Source organism: Neoarius graeffei, chromosome 2 (assembly GCF_027579695.1).
Source record: "Neoarius graeffei isolate fNeoGra1 chromosome 2, fNeoGra1.pri, whole genome shotgun sequence".
Classification (NCBI taxonomy): Eukaryota; Metazoa; Chordata; class Actinopteri; order Siluriformes; family Ariidae; genus Neoarius; species Neoarius graeffei.
In genome coordinates, this window is record NC_083570.1 from 38,201,887 (window position 1) to 38,222,394 (window position 20,508).

At 48.3% G+C, this 20,508-nt stretch overlaps 24 non-coding genes across 24 annotated transcripts; all 24 read left to right on the plus strand.

The window, feature by feature from the left end:
• Positions 1–31: 31 nt before the first annotated feature.
• Positions 32–102, plus strand: trnag-gcc (transfer RNA glycine (anticodon GCC)). The gene has a single exon. It is a non-coding gene; the product is annotated as a tRNA-Gly (tRNA).
• Positions 103–2,317: 2,215 nt separating this feature from the next.
• trnag-gcc (transfer RNA glycine (anticodon GCC)) lies at positions 2,318–2,388 on the plus strand. Its single transcript has one exon. It is a non-coding gene; the product is annotated as a tRNA-Gly (tRNA).
• Positions 2,389–4,682: 2,294 nt separating this feature from the next.
• Positions 4,683–4,753, plus strand: trnag-gcc (transfer RNA glycine (anticodon GCC)). The gene has a single exon. It is a non-coding gene; the product is annotated as a tRNA-Gly (tRNA).
• Positions 4,754–6,086: 1,333 nt separating this feature from the next.
• Positions 6,087–6,157, plus strand: trnag-gcc (transfer RNA glycine (anticodon GCC)). Its single transcript has one exon. It is a non-coding gene; the product is annotated as a tRNA-Gly (tRNA).
• Positions 6,158–6,525: 368 nt separating this feature from the next.
• Positions 6,526–6,596, plus strand: trnag-gcc (transfer RNA glycine (anticodon GCC)). The gene has a single exon. It is a non-coding gene; the product is annotated as a tRNA-Gly (tRNA).
• Positions 6,597–7,486: 890 nt separating this feature from the next.
• trnag-gcc (transfer RNA glycine (anticodon GCC)) lies at positions 7,487–7,557 on the plus strand. Its single transcript has one exon. It is a non-coding gene; the product is annotated as a tRNA-Gly (tRNA).
• A 368-nt stretch (positions 7,558–7,925) lies between these two features.
• On the plus strand, positions 7,926–7,996 carry trnag-gcc (transfer RNA glycine (anticodon GCC)). Its single transcript has one exon. It is a non-coding gene; the product is annotated as a tRNA-Gly (tRNA).
• A 374-nt stretch (positions 7,997–8,370) lies between these two features.
• trnag-gcc (transfer RNA glycine (anticodon GCC)) lies at positions 8,371–8,441 on the plus strand. Its single transcript has one exon. It is a non-coding gene; the product is annotated as a tRNA-Gly (tRNA).
• A 368-nt stretch (positions 8,442–8,809) lies between these two features.
• trnag-gcc (transfer RNA glycine (anticodon GCC)) lies at positions 8,810–8,880 on the plus strand. The gene has a single exon. It is a non-coding gene; the product is annotated as a tRNA-Gly (tRNA).
• Positions 8,881–9,248: 368 nt separating this feature from the next.
• Positions 9,249–9,319, plus strand: trnag-gcc (transfer RNA glycine (anticodon GCC)). Its single transcript has one exon. It is a non-coding gene; the product is annotated as a tRNA-Gly (tRNA).
• An 886-nt stretch (positions 9,320–10,205) lies between these two features.
• Positions 10,206–10,276, plus strand: trnag-gcc (transfer RNA glycine (anticodon GCC)). The gene has a single exon. It is a non-coding gene; the product is annotated as a tRNA-Gly (tRNA).
• A 374-nt stretch (positions 10,277–10,650) lies between these two features.
• Positions 10,651–10,721, plus strand: trnag-gcc (transfer RNA glycine (anticodon GCC)). Its single transcript has one exon. It is a non-coding gene; the product is annotated as a tRNA-Gly (tRNA).
• A 368-nt stretch (positions 10,722–11,089) lies between these two features.
• trnag-gcc (transfer RNA glycine (anticodon GCC)) lies at positions 11,090–11,160 on the plus strand. Its single transcript has one exon. It is a non-coding gene; the product is annotated as a tRNA-Gly (tRNA).
• Positions 11,161–11,534: 374 nt separating this feature from the next.
• On the plus strand, positions 11,535–11,605 carry trnag-gcc (transfer RNA glycine (anticodon GCC)). Its single transcript has one exon. It is a non-coding gene; the product is annotated as a tRNA-Gly (tRNA).
• A 368-nt stretch (positions 11,606–11,973) lies between these two features.
• trnag-gcc (transfer RNA glycine (anticodon GCC)) lies at positions 11,974–12,044 on the plus strand. Its single transcript has one exon. It is a non-coding gene; the product is annotated as a tRNA-Gly (tRNA).
• An 888-nt stretch (positions 12,045–12,932) lies between these two features.
• trnag-gcc (transfer RNA glycine (anticodon GCC)) lies at positions 12,933–13,003 on the plus strand. The gene has a single exon. It is a non-coding gene; the product is annotated as a tRNA-Gly (tRNA).
• A 368-nt stretch (positions 13,004–13,371) lies between these two features.
• Positions 13,372–13,442, plus strand: trnag-gcc (transfer RNA glycine (anticodon GCC)). The gene has a single exon. It is a non-coding gene; the product is annotated as a tRNA-Gly (tRNA).
• An 888-nt stretch (positions 13,443–14,330) lies between these two features.
• trnag-gcc (transfer RNA glycine (anticodon GCC)) lies at positions 14,331–14,401 on the plus strand. Its single transcript has one exon. It is a non-coding gene; the product is annotated as a tRNA-Gly (tRNA).
• Positions 14,402–14,769: 368 nt separating this feature from the next.
• Positions 14,770–14,840, plus strand: trnag-gcc (transfer RNA glycine (anticodon GCC)). The gene has a single exon. It is a non-coding gene; the product is annotated as a tRNA-Gly (tRNA).
• An 882-nt stretch (positions 14,841–15,722) lies between these two features.
• Positions 15,723–15,793, plus strand: trnag-gcc (transfer RNA glycine (anticodon GCC)). The gene has a single exon. It is a non-coding gene; the product is annotated as a tRNA-Gly (tRNA).
• An 888-nt stretch (positions 15,794–16,681) lies between these two features.
• Positions 16,682–16,752, plus strand: trnag-gcc (transfer RNA glycine (anticodon GCC)). The gene has a single exon. It is a non-coding gene; the product is annotated as a tRNA-Gly (tRNA).
• Positions 16,753–18,012: 1,260 nt separating this feature from the next.
• On the plus strand, positions 18,013–18,083 carry trnag-gcc (transfer RNA glycine (anticodon GCC)). Its single transcript has one exon. It is a non-coding gene; the product is annotated as a tRNA-Gly (tRNA).
• A 1,260-nt stretch (positions 18,084–19,343) lies between these two features.
• On the plus strand, positions 19,344–19,414 carry trnag-gcc (transfer RNA glycine (anticodon GCC)). The gene has a single exon. It is a non-coding gene; the product is annotated as a tRNA-Gly (tRNA).
• An 896-nt stretch (positions 19,415–20,310) lies between these two features.
• trnag-gcc (transfer RNA glycine (anticodon GCC)) lies at positions 20,311–20,381 on the plus strand. The gene has a single exon. It is a non-coding gene; the product is annotated as a tRNA-Gly (tRNA).
• The last annotated feature ends 127 nt before the right edge of the window (positions 20,382–20,508 follow it).

Sequence of the window (20,508 nt, forward strand, 5' to 3'; positions counted from 1 at the left end):
CCAATCCTCATGCAGGGTGCTTGTATTGTCAGCATTGGTGGTTCAGTGGTAGAACTCTCGTTTGCCATGCGGGAGACCTGGGTTCGATTCCCGGCCAATGCATCTCTGGAGACTTCTCTTTCAGGAATGCCTAGTGTAAAGTTTCCCTCGAGAAGTGTGTTTGGAGCTGACAGGGTGCCCTTGAGCAAGGCTGCCAGAGCATTTTGTATGTGCTGCCATTATGCAGAATGGGTCACGTGCAGAGAAAGAATGTTGCTGGGCTGCTCCAATTTCTATGTGCCTCACAAAAGGCTAAAAATTGCCGACGGTATCGTTGACATATTTAATTAAACAGAGATCTTGGTTTGACGATTAAAAAAACAGGAATTGAAAGGGGAAAGACTCTCTTTCTTCACTTGAATTGTCGGGGAACGCATGTTGGGCTTCGGCATGAAAGAGCCATTACAGGGAACTTCAAGCGTGTCGGCTCCTCCCCAGCCCTCTCTTGATGTGCCAAGCTTTGCGAGGCCTTCCTTTTTCCAATCCTCATGCAGGGTGCTTGTATTGTCAGCATTGGTGGTTCAGTGGTAGAATTCTCGTTTGCCATGCGGGAGACCCGGGTCCGATTCCCGGCCAATGCATCGCCAGAGGCCCCTCTTTGAGGAATCCCTAGTACAAAATTGAGCTAGGTTCTTAAAGTGCTGACAGGGCATTTTGTGTGTGCTGCCATCATGGAGGATGTGCCTCACAAAAGGCTAAAAATTGCCGACGGTATCGTTGACATATTTAATTAAACAGAGATCTTGGTTTGACGATTAAAAAAACAGGAATTGAAAGGGGAAAGACTCTCTTTCTTCACTTGAATTGTCGGGGAACGCATGTTGGGCTTCGGCATGAAAGAGCCATTACAGGGAACTTCAAGCGTGTCGGCTCCTCCCCAGCCCTCTCTTGATGTGCCAAGCTTTGCGAGGCCTTCCTTTTTCCAATCCTCATGCAGGGTGCTTGTATTGTCAGCATTGGTGGTTCAGTGGTAGAATTCTCGTTTGCCATGCGGGAGACCCGGGTCCGATTCCCGGCCAATGCATCGCCAGAGGCCCCTCTTTGAGGAATCCCTAGTACAAAATTGAGCTAGGTTCTTAAAGTGCTGACAGGGCATTTTGTGTGTGCTGCCATCATGGAGGATGTGCCTCACAAAAGGCTAAAAATTGCCGACGGTATCGTTGACATATTTAATTAAACAGAGATCTTGGTTTGACGATTAAAAAAACAGGAATTGAAAGGGGAAAGACTCTCTTTCTTCACTTGAATTGTCGGGGAATGCATGTTGGGCTTCGGCATGAAAGAGCCATTACAGGGAACTTCAAGCGTGTCGGCTCCTCCCCAGCCCTCTCTTGATGTGCCAAGCTTTGCGAGGCCTTCCTTTTTCCAATCCTCATGCAGGGTGCTTGTATTGTCAGCATTGGTGGTTCAGTGGTAGAATTCTCGTTTGCCATGCGGGAGACCCGGGTCCGATTCCCGGCCAATGCATCGCCAGAGGCCCCTCTTTGAGGAATCCCTAGTACAAAATTGAGCTAGGTTCTTAAAGTGCTGACAGGGCATTTTGTGTGTGCTACCATCATGGAGGATGTGCCTCACAAAAGGCTAAAAATTGCCGACGGTATCGTTCACATATTTAATTAAACAGAGATCTTGGATTGACGATTAAAAAAACAGGAATTGAAAGGGGAAAGACTCTCTTCACTTGAATTGTCGGGGAACGCATGTTGGGCTTCGGCATGAAAGAGCCATTACAGGGAACTTCAAGCGTGTCGGCTCCTCCCCAGCCCTCTCTGGATGTGCCAAGCTTTGCGAGGCCTTCCTTTTTCCAATCCTCATGCAGGGTGCTTGTATTGTCAGCATTGGTGGTTCAGTGGTAGAATTCTCGTTTGCCATGCGGGAGACCCGGGTCCGATTCCCGGCCAATGCATCGCCAGAGGCCCCTCTTCGAGGAATCCCTAGTACAAAATTGAGCTTGGTTCTTAAAGTGCTGACAGGGCATTTTGTGTGTGCTGCCATCATGGAGGATGTGCCTCACAAAAGGCTAAAAATTGCCGACGGTATCGTTGACATATTTAATTAAACAGAGATCTTGGTTTGACGATTAAAAAAACAGGAATTGAAAGGGGAAAGACTCTCTTTCTTCACTTGAATTGTCGGGGAACGCATGTTGGGCTTCGGCATGAAAGAGCCATTACAGGGAACTTCAAGCGTGTCGGCTCCTCCCCAGCCCTCTCTGGATGTGCCAAGCTTTGCGAGGCCTTCCTTTTTCCAATCCTCATGCAGGGTGCTTGTATTGTCAGCATTGGTGGTTCAGTGGTAGAACTCTCGTTTGCCATGCGGGAGACCTGGGTTCGATTCCCGGCCAATGCATCTCTGGAGACTTCTCTTTCAGGAATGCCTAGTGTAAAGTTTCCCTCGAGAAGTGTGTTTGGAGCTGACAGGGTGCCCTTGAGCAAGGCTGCCAGAGCATTTTGTATGTGCTGCCATTATGCAGAATGGGTCACGTGCAGAGAAAGAATGTTGCTGGGCTGCTCCAATTTCTATGTGCCTCACAAAAGGCTAAAAATTGCCGACGGTATCGTTGACATATTTAATTAAACAGAGATCTTGGTTTGACGATTAAAAAAACAGGAATTGAAAGGGGAAAGACTCTCTTTCTTCACTTGAATTGTCGGGGAACGCATGTTGGGCTTCGGCATGAAAGAGCCATTACAGGGAACTTCAAGCGTGTCGGCTCCTCCCCAGCCCTCTCTTGATGTGCCAAGCTTTGCGAGGCCTTCCTTTTTCCAATCCTCATGCAGGGTGCTTGTATTGTCAGCATTGGTGGTTCAGTGGTAGAATTCTCGTTTGCCATGCGGGAGACCCGGGTCCGATTCCCGGCCAATGCATCGCCAGAGGCCCCTCTTTGAGGAATCCCTAGTACAAAATTGAGCTAGGTTCTTAAAGTGCTGACAGGGCATTTTGTGTGTGCTGCCATCATGGAGGATGTGCCTCACAAAAGGCTAAAAATTGCCGACGGTATCGTTGACATATTTAATTAAACAGAGATCTTGGTTTGACGATTAAAAAAACAGGAATTGAAAGGGGAAAGACTCTCTTTCTTCACTTGAATTGTCGGGGAACGCATGTTGGGCTTCGGCATGAAAGAGCCATTACAGGGAACTTCAAGCGTGTCGGCTCCTCCCCAGCCCTCTCTTGATGTGCCAAGCTTTGCGAGGCCTTCCTTTTTCCAATCCTCATGCAGGGTGCTTGTATTGTCAGCATTGGTGGTTCAGTGGTAGAATTCTCGTTTGCCATGCGGGAGACCCGGGTCCGATTCCCGGCCAATGCATCGCCAGAGGCCCCTCTTTGAGGAATCCCTAGTACAAAATTGAGCTAGGTTCTTAAAGTGCTGACAGGGCATTTTGTGTGTGCTGCCATCATGGAGGATGTGCCTCACAAAAGGCTAAAAATTGCCGACGGTATCGTTGACATATTTAATTAAACAGAGATCTTGGTTTGACGATTAAAAAAACAGGAATTGAAAGGGGAAAGACTCTCTTTCTTCACTTGAATTGTCGGGGAACGCATGTTGGGCTTCGGCATGAAAGAGCCATTACAGGGAACTTCAAGCGTGTCGGCTCCTCCCCAGCCCTCTCTTGATGTGCCAAGCTTTGCGAGGCCTTCCTTTTTCCAATCCTCATGCAGGGTGCTTGTATTGTCAGCATTGGTGGTTCAGTGGTAGAATTCTCGTTTGCCATGCGGGAGACCCGGGTCTGATTCCCGGCCAATGCATCTCTGGAGACTTCTCTTTCAGGAATGCCTAGTGTAAAATTTCCCTCGAGAAGTGTGTTTGGAGCTGACAGGGTGCCCTTGAGCAAGGCTGCCAGAGCATTTTGTATGTGCTGCCATTATGCAGAATGGGTCACGTGCAGAGAAAGAATGTTGCTGGGCTGCTCCAATTTCTATGTGCCTCACAAAAGGCTGAAAATTGCCGACGGTATCGTTGACATATTTAATTAAACAGAGATCTTGGTTTGACGATTAAAAAAACAGGAATTGAAAGGGGAAAGACTCTCTTTCTTCACTTGAATTGTCGGGGAACGCATGTTGGGCTTCGGCATGAAAGAGCCATTACAGGGAACTTCAAGCGTGTCGGCTCCTCCCCAGCCCTCTCTGGATGTGCCAAGCTTTGCGAGGCCTTCCTTTTTCCAATCCTCATGCAGGGTGCTTGTATTGTCAGCATTGGTGGTTCAGTGGTAGAATTCTCGTTTGCCATGCGGGAGACCCGGGTCCGATTCCCGGCCAATGCATCGCCAGAGGCCCCTCTTCGAGGAATCCCTAGTACAAAATTGAGCTTGGTTCTTAAAGTGCTGACAGGGCATTTTGTGTGTGCTGCCATCATGGAGGATGTGCCTCACAAAAGGCTAAAAATTGCCGACGGTATCGTTGACATATTTAATTAAACAGAGATCTTGGTTTGACGATTAAAAAAACAGGAATTGAAAGGGGAAAGACTCTCTTTCTTCACTTGAATTGTCGGGGAACGCATGTTGGGCTTCGGCATGAAAGAGCCATTACAGGGAACTTCAAGCGTGTCGGCTCCTCCCCAGCCCTCTCTGGATGTGCCAAGCTTTGCGAGGCCTTCCTTTTTCCAATCCTCATGCAGGGTGCTTGTATTGTCAGCATTGGTGGTTCAGTGGTAGAACTCTCGTTTGCCATGCGGGAGACCTGGGTTCGATTCCCGGCCAATGCATCTCTGGAGACTTCTCTTTCAGGAATGCCTAGTGTAAAGTTTCCCTCGAGAAGTGTGTTTGGAGCTGACAGGGTGCCCTTGAGCAAGGCTGCCAGAGCATTTTGTATGTGCTGCCATTATGCAGAATGGGTCACGTGCAGAGAAAGAATGTTGCTGGGCTGCTCCAATTTCTATGTGCCTCACAAAAGGCTAAAAATTGCCGACGGTATCGTTGACATATTTAATTAAACAGAGATCTTGGTTTGACGATTAAAAAAACAGGAATTGAAAGGGGAAAGACTCTCTTTCTTCACTTGAATTGTCGGGGAACGCATGTTGGGCTTCGGCATGAAAGAGCCATTACAGGGAACTTCAAGCGTGTCGGCTCCTCCCCAGCCCTCTCTTGATGTGCCAAGCTTTGCGAGGCCTTCCTTTTTCCAATCCTCATGCAGGGTGCTTGTATTGTCAGCATTGGTGGTTCAGTGGTAGAATTCTCGTTTGCCATGCGGGAGACCCGGGTCCGATTCCCGGCCAATGCATCGCCAGAGGCCCCTCTTTGAGGAATCCCTAGTACAAAATTGAGCTAGGTTCTTAAAGTGCTGACAGGGCATTTTGTGTGTGCTGCCATCATGGAGGATGTGCCTCACAAAAGGCTAAAAATTGCCGACGGTATCGTTGACATATTTAATTAAACAGAGATCTTGGTTTGACGATTAAAAAAACAGGAATTGAAAGGGGAAAGACTCTCTTTCTTCACTTGAATTGTCGGGGAACGCATGTTGGGCTTCGGCATGAAAGAGCCATTACAGGGAACTTCAAGCGTGTCGGCTCCTCCCCAGCCCTCTCTTGATGTGCCAAGCTTTGCGAGGCCTTCCTTTTTCCAATCCTCATGCAGGGTGCTTGTATTGTCAGCATTGGTGGTTCAGTGGTAGAATTCTCGTTTGCCATGCGGGAGACCCGGGTCCGATTCCCGGCCAATGCATCGCCAGAGGCCCCTCTTTGAGGAATCCCTAGTACAAAATTGAGCTAGGTTCTTAAAGTGCTGACAGGGCATTTTGTGTGTGCTGCCATCATGGAGGATGTGCCTCACAAAAGGCTAAAAATTGCCGACGGTATCGTTGACATATTTAATTAAACAGAGATCTTGGTTTGACGATTAAAAAAACAGGAATTGAAAGGGGAAAGACTCTCTTTCTTCACTTGAATTGTCGGGGAACGCATGTTGGGCTTCGGCATGAAAGAGCCATTACAGGGAACTTCAAGCGTGTCGGCTCCTCCCCAGCCCTCTCTTGATGTGCCAAGCTTTGCGAGGCCTTCCTTTTTCCAATCCTCATGCAGGGTGCTTGTATTGTCAGCATTGGTGGTTCAGTGGTAGAATTCTCGTTTGCCATGCGGGAGACCCGGGTCCGATTCCCGGCCAATGCATCGCCAGAGGCCCCTCTTTGAGGAATCCCTAGTACAAAATTGAGCTAGGTTCTTAAAGTGCTGACAGGGCATTTTGTGTGTGCTACTATCATGGAGGATGTGCCTCACAAAAGGCTAAAAATTGCCGACGGTATCGTTCACATATTTAATTAAACAGAGATCTTGGATTGACGATTAAAAAAACAGGAATTGAAAGGGGAAAGACTCTCTTCACTTGAATTGTCGGGGAACGCATGTTGGGCTTCGGCATGAAAGAGCCATTACAGGGAACTTCAAGCGTGTCGGCTCCTCCCCAGCCCTCTCTTGATGTGCCAAGCTTTGCGAGGCCTTCCTTTTTCCAATCCTCATGCAGGGTGCTTGTATTGTCAGCATTGGTGGTTCAGTGGTAGAATTCTCGTTTGCCATGCGGGAGACCCGGGTCCGATTCCCGGCCAATGCATCGCCAGAGGCCCCTCTTTGAGGAATCCCTAGTACAAAATTGAGCTAGGTTCTTAAAGTGCTGACAGGGCATTTTGTGTGTGCTGCCATCATGGAGGATGTGCCTCACAAAAGGCTAAAAATTGCCGACGGTATCGTTGACATATTTAATTAAACAGAGATCTTGGTTTGACGATTAAAAAAACAGGAATTGAAAGGGGAAAGACTCTCTTTCTTCACTTGAATTGTCGGGGAACGCATGTTGGGCTTCGGCATGAAAGAGCCATTACAGGGAACTTCAAGCGTGTCGGCTCCTCCCCAGCCCTCTCTTGATGTGCCAAGCTTTGCGAGGCCTTCCTTTTTCCAATCCTCATGCAGGGTGCTTGTATTGTCAGCATTGGTGGTTCAGTGGTAGAATTCTCGTTTGCCGTGTGGGAGACCTGGGTCCGATTCCCGGCCAATGCATCTCTGGAGACTTCTCTTTCAGGAATGCCTAGTGTAAAGTTTCCCTCGAGAAGTGTGTTTGGAGCTGACAGGGTGCCCTTGAGCAAGGCTGCCAGAGCATTTTGTATGTGCTGCCATTATGCAGAATGGGTCACGTGCAGAGAAAGAATGTTGCTGGGCTGCTCCAATTTCTATGTGCCTCACAAAAGGCTAAAAATTGCCGACGGTATCGTTGACATATTTAATTAAACAGAGATCTTGGTTTGACGATTAAAAAAACAGGAATTGAAAGGGGAAAGACTCTCTTTCTTCACTTGAATTGTCGGGGAACGCATGTTGGGCTTCGGCATGAAAGAGCCATTACAGGGAACTTCAAGCGTGTCGGCTCCTCCCCAGCCCTCTCTTGATGTGCCAAGCTTTGCGAGGCCTTCCTTTTTCCAATCCTCATGCAGGGTGCTTGTATTGTCAGCATTGGTGGTTCAGTGGTAGAATTCTCGTTTGCCATGCGGGAGACCCGGGTCCGATTCCCGGCCAATGCATCGCCAGAGGCCCCTCTTTGAGGAATCCCTAGTACAAAATTGAGCTAGGTTCTTAAAGTGCTGACAGGGCATTTTGTGTGTGCTGCCATCATGGAGGATGTGCCTCACAAAAGGCTAAAAATTGCCGACGGTATCGTTGACATATTTAATTAAACAGAGATCTTGGTTTGACGATTAAAAAAACTGGAATTGAAAGGGGAAAGACTCTCTTCACTTGAATTGTCGGGGAACGCATGTTGGGCTTCGGCATGAAAGAGCCATTACAGGGAACTTCAAGCGTGTCGGCTCCTCCCCAGCCCTCTCTTGATGTGCCAAGCTTTGCGAGGCCTTCCTTTTTCCAATCCTCATGCAGGGTGCTTGTATTGTCAGCATTGGTGGTTCAGTGGTAGAATTCTCGTTTGCCATGCGGGAGACCCGGGTCCGATTCCCGGCCAATGCATCGCCAGAGGCCCCTCTTTGAGGAATCCCTAGTACAAAATTGCCCTTGAGCTAGGTTCTTAAAGTGCTGACAGGGCGTTTTGTGTGTGCTGCCATCATGGAGGATGTGCCTCACAAAAGGCTAAAAATTGCCGACGGTATCGTTGACATATTTAATTAAACAGAGATCTTGGTTTGACGATTAAAAAAACAGGAATTGAAAGGGGAAAGACTCTCTTCACTTGAATTGTCGGGGAACGCATGTTGGGCTTCGGCATGAAAGAGCAATTACAGGGAACTTCAAGCGTTTCGGCTCCTCCCCAGCCCTCTCTTGATGTGCCAAGCTTTGCGAGGCCTTCCTTTTTCCAATCCTCATGCAGGGTGCTTGTATTGTCAGCATTGGTGGTTCAGTGGTAGAATTCTCGTTTGCCATGCGGGAGACCCGGGTCCGATTCCCGGCCAATGCATCGCCAGAGGCCCCTCTTTGCGGAATCCCTAGTACAAAATTGAGCTAGGTTCTTAAAGTGCTGACAGGGCATTTTGTGTGTGCTGCCATCATGGAGGATGTGCCTCACAAAAGGCTAAAAATTGCAGACGGTATCGTTGACATATTTAATTAAACAGAGATCTTGGTTTGACGATTAAAAAAACAGGAATTGAAAGGGGAAAGACTCTCTTCACTTGAATTGTCGGGGAACGCATGTTGGGCTTCGGCATGAAAGAGCCATTACAGGGAACTTCAAGCGTGTCGGCTCCTCCCCAGCCCTCTCTTGATGTGCCAAGCTTTGCGAGGCCTTCCTTTTTCCAATCCTCATGCAGGGTGCTTGTATTGTCAGCATTGGTGGTTCAGTGGTAGAATTCTCGTTTGCCATGCGGGAGACCCGGGTCCGATTCCCGGCCAATGCATCGCCAGAGGCCCCTCTTTGAGGAATCCCTAGTACAAAATTGAGCTAGGTTCTTAAAGTGCTGACAGGGCATTTTGTGTGTGCTGCCATCATGGAGGATGTGCCTCACAAAAGGCTAAAAATTGCCGACGGTATCGTTGACATTTTTAATTAAACAGAGATCTTGGTTTGACGATTAAAAAAACAGGAATTGAAAGGGGAAAGACTCTCTTCACTTGAATTGTCGGGGAACGCATGTTGGGCTTCGGCATGAAAGAGCCATTACAGGGAACTTCAAGCGTGTCGGCTCCTCCCCAGCCCTCTCTTGATGTGCCAAGCTTTGCGAGGCCTTCCTTTTTCCAATCCTCATGCAGGGTGCTTGTATTCTCAGCATTGGTGGTTCAGTGGTAGAATTCTCGTTTGCCATGCGGGAGACCCGGGTCCGATTCCCGGCCAATGCATCGCCAGAGGCCCCTCTTTGAGGAATCCCTAGTACAAAATTGAGCTAGGTTCTTAAAGTGCTGACAGGGCATTTTGTGTGTGCTGCCATCATGGAGGATGTGCCTCACAAAAGGCTAAAAATTGCCGACGGTATTGTTGACATATTTAATTAAACAGAGATCTTGGTTTGACGATTAAAAAAACAGGAATTGAAAGGGGAAAGACTATCTTCACTTGAATTGTCGGGGAACGCATGTTGGGCTTCGGCATGAAAGAGCCATTACAGGGAACTTCAAGTGTGTCGGCTCCTCCCCAGGCCTCTCTTGATGTGCCAAGCTTTGCGAGGCCTTCCTTTTTCCAATCCTCATGCAGGGTGCTTGTATTGTCAGCATTGGTGGTTCAGTGGTAGAATTCTCGTTTGCCATGCGGGAGACCTGGGTTCGATTCCTGGCCAATGCATCTCTGGAGACTTCTCTTTCAGGAATGCCTAGTGTAAAATTTCCCTCGAGAAGTGTGTTTGGAGCTGACAGGGTGCCCTTGAGCAAGGCTGCCAGAGCATTTTGTATGTGCTGCCATTATGCAGAATGGGTCACGTGCAGAGAAAGAATGTTGCTGGGCTGCTCCAATTTCTATGTGCCTCACAAAAGGCTAAAAATTGCCGACGGTATCGTTGACATATTTAATTAAACAGAGATCTTGGTTTGACGATTAAAAAAACAGGAATTGAAAGGGGAAAGACTCTCTTTCTTCACTTGAATTGTCGGGGAACGCATGTTGGGCTTCGGCATGAAAGAGCCATTACAGGGAACTTCAAGCGTGTCGGCTCCTCCCCAGCCCTCTCTTGATGTGCCAAGCTTTGCGAGGCCTTCCTTTTTCCAATCCTCATGCAGGGTGCTTGTATTGTCAGCATTGGTGGTTCAGTGGTAGAATTCTCGTTTGCCATGCGGGAGACCCGGGTCCGATTCCCGGCCAATGCATCGCCAGAGGCCCCTCTTTGAGGAATCCCTAGTACAAAATTGCCCTTGAACTAGGTTCTTAAAGTGCTGACAGGGCGTTTTGTGTGTGCTGCCATCATGGAGGATGTGCCTCACAAAAGGCTAAAAATTGCCGACGGTATCGTTGACATATTTAATTATACAGAGATCTTGGTTTGACGATTAAAAAAACAGGAATTGAAAGGGGAAAGACTCTCTTCACTTGAATTGTCGGGGAACGCATGTTGGGCTTCGGCATGAAAGAGCCATTACAGGGAACTTCAAGCGTGTCGGCTCCTCCCCAGCCCTCTCTTGATGTGCCAAGCTTTGCGAGGCCTTCCTTTTTCCAATCCTCATGCAGGGTGCTTGTATTGTCAGCATTGGTGGTTCAGTGGTAGAATTCTCGTTTGCCATGCGGGAGACCCGGGTCCGATTCCCGGCCAATGCATCGCCAGAGGCCCCTCTTTGCGGAATCCCTAGTACAAAATTGAGCTAGGTTCTTAAAGTGCTGACAGGGCATTTTGTGTGTGCTGCCATCATGGAGGATGTGCCTCACAAAAGGCTAAAAATTGCAGACGGTATCGTTGACATATTTAATTAAACAGAGATCTTGGTTTGACGATTAAAAAAACAGGAATTGAAAGGGGAAAGACTCTTTTCACTTGAATTGTCGGGGAACGCATGTTGGGCTTCGGCATGAAAGAGCCATTGCAGGGAACTTCAAGCGTGTCGGCTCCTCCCCAGCCCTCTCTTGATGTGCCAAGCTTTGCGAGGCCTTCCTTTTTCCAATCCTCATGCAGGGTGCTTGTATTGTCAGCATTGGTGGTTCAGTGGTAGAATTCTCGTTTGCCATGCGGGAGACCCGGGTCCGATTCCCGGCCAATGCATCGCCAGAGGCCCCTCTTTGAGGAATCCCTAGTACAAAATTGCCCTTGAGCTAGGTTCTTAAAGTGCTGACAGGGCGTTTTGTGTGTGCTGCCTTCATGGAGGATGTGCCTCACAAAAGGCTAAAAATTGCCGACGGTATCGTTGACATATTTAATTAAACAGAGATCTTGGTTTGACGATTAAAAAAACAGGAATTGAAAGGGGAAAGACTCTCTTCACTTGAATTGTCGGGGAACGCATGTTGGGCTTCGGCATGAAAAAGCCATTACAGGGAACTTCAAGCGTGTCGGCTCCTCCCCAGCCCTCTCTTGATGTGCCAAGCTTTGCAAGGCCTTCCTTTTTCCAATCCTCATGCAGGGTGCTTGTATTGTCAGCATTGGTGGTTCAGTGGTAGAATTCTCGTTTGCCATGCGGGAGACCCGGGTCCGATTCCCGGCCAATGCATCGCCAGAGGCCCCTCTTTGAGGAATCCCTAGTACAAAATTGAGCTAGGTTCTTAAAGTGCTGACAGGGCATTTTGTGTGTGCTGCCATCATGGAGGATGTGCCTCACAAAAGGCTAAAAATTGCCGACGGTATCGTTGACATATTTAATTAAACAGAGATCTTGGTTTGACGATTAAAAAAACTGGAATTGAAAGGGGAAAGACTCTCTTCACTTGAATTGTCGGGGAACGCATGTTGGGCTTCGGCATGAAAGAGCCATTACAGGGAACTTCAAGCGTGTCGGCTCCTCCCCAGCCCTCTCTTGATGTGCCAAGCTTTGCGAGGCCTTCCTTTTTCCAATCCTCATGCAGGGTGCTTGTATTGTCAGCATTGGTGGTTCAGTGGTAGAATTCTCGTTTGCCATGCGGGAGACCCGGGTCCGATTCCCGGCCAATGCATCGCCAGAGGCCCCTCTTTGAGGAATCCCTAGTACAAAATTGCCCTTGAGCTAGGTTCTTAAAGTGCTGACAGGGCGTTTTGTGTGTGCTGCCATCATGGAGGATGTGCCTCACAAAAGGCTAAAAATTGCCGACGGTATCGTTGACATATTTAATTAAACAGAGATCTTGGTTTGACGATTAAAAAAACAGGAATTGAAAGGGGAAAGACTCTCTTCACTTGAATTGTCGGGGAACGCATGTTGGGCTTCGGCATGAAAGAGCCATTACAGGGAACTTCAACCGTTTCGGCTCCTCCCCAGCCCTCTCTTGATGTGCCAAGCTTTGCGAGGCCTTCCTTTTTCCAATCCTCATGCAGGGTGCTTGTATTGTCAGCATTGGTGGTTCAGTGGTAGAATTCTCGTTTGCCATGCGGGACACCCGGGTCCGATTCCCGGCCAATGCATCTCTGGAGACTTCTCTTTCAGGAATGCCTAGTGTAAAATTTCCCTCGAGAAGTGTGTTTGGAGCTGACAGGGTGCCCTTGAGCAAGGCTGCCAGAGCATTTTGTATGTGCTCCCATTATGCAGAATGGGTCACGTGCAGAGAAAGAATGTTGCTGGGCTGCTCCAATTTCTATGTGCCTCACAAAAGGCTAAAAATTGCCGACGGTATCGTTGACATATTTAATTAAACAGAGATCTTGGTTTGACGATTAAAAAAACAGGAATTGAAAGGGGAAAGACTCTCTTCACTTGAATTGTCGGGGAACGCATGTTGGGCTTCGGCATGAAAGAGCCATTACAGGGAACTTCAAGCGTGTCGGCTCCTCCCCAGCCCTCTCTTGATGTGCCAAGCTTTGCGAGGCCTTCCTTTTTCCAATCCTCATGCAGGGTGCTTGTATTGTCAGCATTGGTGGTTCAGTGGTAGAATTCTCGTTTGCCATGCGGGAGACCCGGGTCCGATTCCCGGCCAATGCATCGCCAGAGGCCCCTCTTTGAGGAATCCCTAGTACAAAATTGAGCTAGGTTCTTAAAGTGCTGACAGGGCATTTTGTGTGTGCTGCCATCATGGAGGATGTGCCTCACAAAAGGCTAAAAATTGCCGACGGTATCATTGACATATTTAATTAAACAGAGATCTTGGTTTGACGATTAAAAAAACAGGAATTGAAAGGGGAAAGACTCTCTTCACTTGAATTGTCGGGGAACGCATGTTGGGCTTCGGCATGAAAGAGCCATTACAGGGAACTTCAAGCGTGTCGGCTCCTCCCCAGCCCTCTCTTGATGTGCCAAGCTTTGCGAGGCCTTCCTTTTTCCAATCCTCATGCAGGGTGCTTGTATTGTCAGCATTGGTGGTTCAGTGGTAGAATTCTCGTTTGCCATGCGGGAGACCCGGGTCCGATTCCCGGCCAATGCATCGCCAGAGGCCCCTCTTTGAGGAATCCCTAGTACAAAATTGCCCTTGAGCTAGGTTCTTAAAGTGCTGACAGGGCGTTTTGTGTGTGCTGCCATCATGGAGGATGTGCCTCACAAAAGGCTAAAAATTGCCGACGGTATCGTTGACATATTTAATTAAACAGAGATCTTGGTTTGACGATTAAAAAAACAGGAATTGAAAGGGGAAAGACTCTCTTCACTTGAATTGTCGGGGAACGCATGTTGGGCTTCGGCATGAAAGAGCCATTACAGGGAACTTCAAGCGTTTCGGCTCCTCCCCAGCCCTCTCTTGATGTGCCAAGCTTTGCGAGGCCTTCCTTTTTCCAATCCTCATGCAGGGTGCTTGTATTGTCAGCATTGGTGGTTCAGTGGTAGAATTCTTGTTTGCCATGCGGGAGACCCGGGTCCGATTCCCGGCCAATGCATCTCTGGAGACTTCTCTTTCAGGAATGCCTAGTGTAAAATTTCCCTCGAGAAGTGTGTTTGGAGCTGACAGGGTGCCCTTGAGCAAGGCTGCCAGAGCATTTTGTATGTGCTTCCATTATGCAGAATGGGTCACGTGCAGAGAAAGAATGTTGCTGGGCTGCTCCAATTTCTATGTGCCTCACAAAAGGCTAAAAATTGCCGACGGTATCGTTGACATATTTAATTAAACAGAGATCTTGGTTTGACGATTAAAAAAACAGGAATTGAAAGGGGAAAGACTCTCTTCACTTGAATTGTCGGGGAACGCATGTTGGGCTTCGGCATGAAAGAGCCATTACAGGGAACTTCAAGCGTGTCGGCTCCTCCCCAGCCCTCTCTTGATGTGCCAAGCTTTGCGAGGCCTTCCTTTTTCCAATCCTCATGCAGGGTGCTTGTATTGTCAGCATTGGTGGTTCAGTGGTAGAATTCTCGTTTGCCATGCGGGAGACCCGGGTCCGATTCCCGGCCAATGCATCGCCAGAGGCCCCTCTTTGAGGAATCCCTAGTACAAAATTGAGCTAGGTTCTTAAAGTGCTGACAGGGCATTTTGTGTGTGCTGCCATCATGGAGGATGTGCCTCACAAAAGGCTAAAAATTGCCGACGGTATCGTTGACATATTTAATTAAACAGAGATCTTGGTTTGACGATTAAAAAAACAGGAATTGAAAGGGGAAAGACTCTCTTCACTTGAATTGTCGGGGAACGCATGTTGGGCTTCGGCATGAAAGAGCCATTACAGGGAACTTCAAGCGTGTCGGCTCCTCCCCAGCCCTCTCTTGATGTGCCAAGCTTTGCGAGGCCTTCCTTTTTCCAATCCTCATGCAGGGTGCTTGTATTGTCAGCATTGGTGGTTCAGTGGTAGAATTCTCGTTTGCCATGCGGGAGACCCGGGTCCGATTCCCGGCCAATGCATCGCCAGAGGCCCCTCTTTGAGGAATCCCTAGTACAAAATTGAGCTAGGTTCTTAAAGTGCTGACAGGGCATTTTGTGTGTGCTGCCATCATGGAGGATGTGCCTCACAAAAGGCTAAAAATTGCCGACGGTATCATTGACATATTTAATTAAACAGAGATCTTGGTTTGACGATTAAAAAAACAGGAATTGAAAGGGGAAAGACTCTCTTCACTTGAATTGTCGGGGAACGCATGTTGGGCTTCGGCATGAAAGAGCCATTACAGGGAACTTCAAGCGTGTCGGCTCCTCCCCAGCCCTCTCTTGATGTGCCAAGCTTTGCGAGGCCTTCCTTTTTCCAATCCTCATGCAGGGTGCTTGTATTGTCAGCATTGGTGGTTCAGTGGTAGAATTCTTGTTTGCCATGCGTGAGACCTGGGTTCGATTCCTGGCCAATGCATCTCTGGAGACTTCTCTTTCAGGAATGCCTAGTGTAAAATTTCCCTTGAGAAGTGTGTTTGGAGCTGACAGGGTGCCCTTGAGCAAGGCTGCTAGAGCATTTTGTATGTGCTCCCATTATGCAGAATGGGTCACATGCAGAGAAAGAATGTTGATGGGCTGCTCCAATTTCTATGTGCCTCACAAAAGGCTAAAAATTGCCGACGGTATCGTTGACATATTTAATTAAACAGAGATCTTGGTTTGACGATTAAAAAAACAGGAATTGAAAGGGGAAAGACTCTTTTCACTTGAATTGTCGGGGAACGCATGTTGGGCTTCGGCATGAAAGAGCCATTACAGGGAACTTCAAGCGTGTCGGCTCCTCCCCAGCCCTCTCTTGATGTGCCAAGCTTTGCGAGGCCTTCCTTTTTCCAATCCTCATGCAGGGTGCTTGTGTTGTCAGCATTGGTGGTTCAGTGGTAGAATTCTCGTTTGCCATGCGGGAGACCCGGGTCCGATTCCCGGCCAATGCATCTCTGGAGACTTCTCTTTCAGGAATGCCTAGTGTAAAATTTCCCTCGAGAAGTGTGTTTGGAGCTGACAGGGTGCCCTTGAGCAAGGCTGCCAGAGCATTTTGTATGTGCTCCCATTATGCAGAATGGGTCACGTGCAGAGAAAGAATGTTGCTGGGCTGCTCCAATTTCTATGTGCCTCACAAAAGGCTAAAAATTGCCGACGGTATCGTTGACATATTTAATTAAACAGAGATCTTGGTTTGACGATTAAAAAAACAAGAATTGAAAGGGGAAAGACTCTCTTCACTTGAATTGTCGGGGAACGCATGTTGGGCTTCGGCATGAAAGAGCCATTACAGGGAACTTCAAGCGTGTCGGCTCCTCCCCAGCCCTCTCTTGATGTGCCAAGCTTTGCGAGGCCTTCCTTTTTCCAATCCTCATGCAGGGTGCTTGTATTGTCAGCATTGGTGGTTCAGTGGTAGAATTCTCGTTTGCCATGCAGGAGACCCGGGTCCGATTCCCGGCCAATGCATCGCCAGAGGCCCCTCTTTGAGGAATCCCTAGTACAAAATTGCCCTTGAGCTAGGTTCTTAAAGTGCTGACAGGGCGTTTTGTGTGTGCTGCCATCATGGAGGATGTGCCTCACAAAAGGCTAAAAATTGCCGACGGTATCGTTGACATATTTAATTAAACAGAGATCTTGGTTTGACAATTAAAAAAACAGGAATTGAAAGGGGAAAGACTCTCTTCACTTGAATTGTCGGGGAACGCATGTTGGGCTTCGGCATGAAAGAGCCATTACAGGGAACTTCAAGCGTGTCGGCTCCTCCCCAGCCATCTCTTGATGTGCCAAGCTTTGCGAGGCCTTCCTTTTTCCAATCCTCATGCAGGGTGCTTGTATTGTCAGCATTGGTGGTTCAGTGGTAGAATTCTCGTTTGCCATGCGGGAGACCCGGGTCCGATTCCCGGCCAATGCATCGCCAGAGGCCCCTCTTTGAGGAATCCCTAGTACAAAATTGAGCTAGGTTCTTAAAGTGCTGACAGGGCATTTTGTGTGTGCTGCCATCATGGAGGATGTGCCTCACAAAAGGCTAAAAATTGCCGACGGTATCGTTGACATATTTAATTAAACAGAGATCTTGGTTTGACGATTAAAAAAACAGGAATTGAAAGGGGAAAGACTCTCTTCACTTGAATTGTCGGGGAACGCATGTTGGGCAACGCATGTTGGGCTTCGGCATGAAAGAGCCATTACAGGGAACTTCAAGCGTGTCGGCTCCTCCCCAGCCCTCTCTTGATGTGCCAAGCTTTGCGAGGCCTTCCTTTTTCCAATCCTCATGCAGGGTGCTTGTATTGTCAGCATTGGTGGTTCAGTGGTAGAATTCTCGTTTGCCATGCGGGAGACCCGGGTCCGATTCCTGGCCAATGCATCGCCAGAGGCCCCTCTTTGAGGAATCCCTAGTACAAAATTGAGCTAGGTTCTTAAAGTGCTGACAGGGCATTTTGTGTGTGCTGCCATCATGGCGGATGTGCCTCACAAAAGGCTAAAAATTGCCGACGGTATCGTTGACATATTTAATTAAACAGAGATCTTGGTTTGACGATTAAAAAAACAGGAATTGAAAGGGGAAAGACTCTCTTCACTTGAATTGTCGGGGAACGCATGTTGGGCTTCGGCATGAAAGAGCCATTACAGGGAACTTCAAGCGTGTCGGCTCCTCCCCAGCCCTCTCTTGATGTGCCAAGCATTGCGAGGCCTTCCTTTTTCCAATCCTCATGCAGGGTGCTTGTATTGTCAGCATTGGTGGTTCAGTGGTAGAATTCTCGTTTGCCATGTGGGAGACCCGGGTCCGATTCCCGGCCAATGCATCGCCAGAGACCCCTCTTTGAGGAATCCCTAGTACAAAATTGAGCTAGGTTCTTAAAGTGCTGACAGGGCATTTTGTGTGTGCTGCCATCATGGAGGATGTGCCTCACAAAAGGCTAAAAATTGCCGACGGTATCGTTGACATATTTAATTAAACAGAGATCTTGGTTTGACGATTAAAAAAACAGGAATTGAAAGGGGAAAGACTCTCTTCACTTGAATTGTCGGGGAACGCATGTTGGGCTTCGGCATGAAAGAGCCATTACAGGGAACTTCAAGCGTGTCGGCTCCTCCCCAGCCCTCTCTTGATGTGCCAAGCTTTGCGAGGCCTTCCTTTTTCCAATCCTCATGCAGGGTGCTTGTATTGTCAGCATTGGTGGTTCAGTGGTAGAATTCTCGTTTGCCATGCGGGAGACCCGGGTCCGATTCCCGGCCAATGCATCGCCAGAGGCCCCTCTTTGAGGAATCCCTAGTACAAAATTGAGCTAGGTTCTTAAAGTGCTGACAGGGCATTTTGTGTGTGCTGCCATCATGGAGGATGTGCCTCACAAAAGGCTAAAAATTGCCGACGGTATCGTTGACATATTTAATTAAACAGAGATCTTGGTTTGACGATTAAAAAAACAGGAATTGAAAGGGGAAAGACTCTCTTCACTTGAATTGTCGGGGAACGCATGTTGGGCAACGCATGTTGGGCTTCGGCATGAAAGAGCCATTACAGGGAACTTCAAGCGTGTCGGCTCCTCCCCAGCCCTCTCTTGATGTGCCAAGCTTTGCGAGGCCTTCCTTTTTCCAATCCTCATGCAGGGTGCTTGTATTGTCAGCATTGGTGGTTCAGTGGTAGAATTCTCGTTTGCCATGCGGGAGACCCGGGTCCGATTCCTGGCCAATGCATCGCCAGAGGCCCCTCTTTGAGGAATCCCTAGTACAAAATTGAGCTAGGTTCTTAAAGTGCTGACAGGGCATTTTGTGTGTGCTGCCATCATGGCGGATGTGCCTCACAAAAGGCTAAAAATTGCCGACGGTATCGTTGACATATTTAATTAAACAGAGATCTTGGTTTGACGATTAAAAAAACAGGAATTGAAAGGGGAAAGACTCTCTTCACTTGAATTGTCGGGGAACGCATGTTGGGCTTCGGCATGAAAGAGCCATTACAGGGAACTTCAAGCGTGTCGGCTCCTCCCCAGCCCTCTCTTGATGTGCCAAGCATTGCGAGGCCTTCCTTTTTCCAATCCTCATGCAGGGTGCTTGTATTGTCAGCATTGGTGGTTCAGTGGTAGAATTCTCGTTTGCCATGTGGGAGACCCGGGTCCGATTCCCGGCCAATGCATCGCCAGAGACCCCTCTTTGAGGAATCCCTAGTACAAAATTGAGCTAGGTTCTTAAAGTGCTGACAGGGCATTTTGTGTGTGCTGCCATCATGGAGGATGTGCCTCACAAAAGGCTAAAAATTGCCGACGGTATCGTTGACATATTTAATTAAACAGAGATCTTGGTTTGACGATTAAAAAAACAGGAATTGAAAGGGGAAAGACTCTCTTCACTTGAATTGTCGGGGAACGCATGTTGGGCTTCGGCATGAAAGAGCCATTACAGGGAACTTCAAGCGTGTCGGCTCCTCCCCAGCCCTCTCTTGATGTGCCAAGCTTTGCGAGGCCTTCCTTTTTCCAATCCTCATGCAGGGTGCTTGTATTGTCAGCATTGGTGGTTCAGTGGTAGAATTCTCGTTTGCCATGCGGGAGACCCGGGTCCGATTCCCGGCCAATGCATCGCCAGAGGCCCCTCTTTGAGGAATCCCTAGTACAAAATTGAGCTAGGTTCTTAAAGTGCTGACAGGGCATTTTGTGTGTGCTGCCATCATGGAGGATGTGCCTCACAAAAGGCTAAAAATTGCCGACGGTATCGTTGACATATTTAATTAAACAGAGATCTTGGTTTGACGATTAAAAAAACAGGAATTGAAAGGGGAAAGACTCTCTTCACTTGAATTGTCGGGGAACGCATGTTGGGCAACGCATGTTGGGCTTCGGCATGAAAGAGCCATTACAGGGAACTTCAAGCGTGTCGGCTCCTCCCCAGCCCTCTCTTGATGTGCCAAGCTTTGCGAGGCCTTCCTTTTTCCAATCCTCATGCAGGGTGCTTGTATTGTCAGCATTGGTGGTTCAGTGGTAGAATTCTCGTTTGCCATGCGTGAGACCTGGGTTCGATTCCTGGCCAATGCATCTCTGGAGACTTCTCTTTCAGGAATGCCTAGTGTAAAATTTCCCTTGAGAAGTGTGTTTGGAGCTGACAGGGTGCCCTTGAGCAAGGCTGCTAGAGCATTTTGTATGTGCTCCCATTATGCAGAATGGGTCACATGCAGAGAAAGAATGTTGCTGGGCTGCTCCAATTTCTATGTGCCTCACAAAAGGCTAAAAATTGCCGACGGTATCGTTGACATATTTAATTAAACAGAGATCTTGGTTTGACGATTAAAAAAACAGGAATTGAAAGGGGAAAGACTCTTTTCACTTGAATTGTCGGGGAACGCATGTTGGGCTTCGGCATGAAAGAGCCATTACAGGGAACTTCAAGCGTGTCGGCTCCTCCCCAGCCCTCTCTTGATGTGCCAAGCTTTGCGAGGCCTTCCTTTTTCCAATCCTCATGCAGGGTGCTTGTATTGTCAGCATTGGTGGTTCAGTGGTAGAATTCTCGTTTGCCATGCGGGAGACCCGGGTCCGATTCCCGGCCAATGCATCGCCAGAGGCCCCTCTTTGAGGAATCCCTAGTACAAAATTGAGCTAGGTTCTTAAAGTGCTGACAGGGCATTTTGTGTGTGCTGCCATCATGGCGGATGTGCCTCACAAAAGGCTAAAAATTGCCG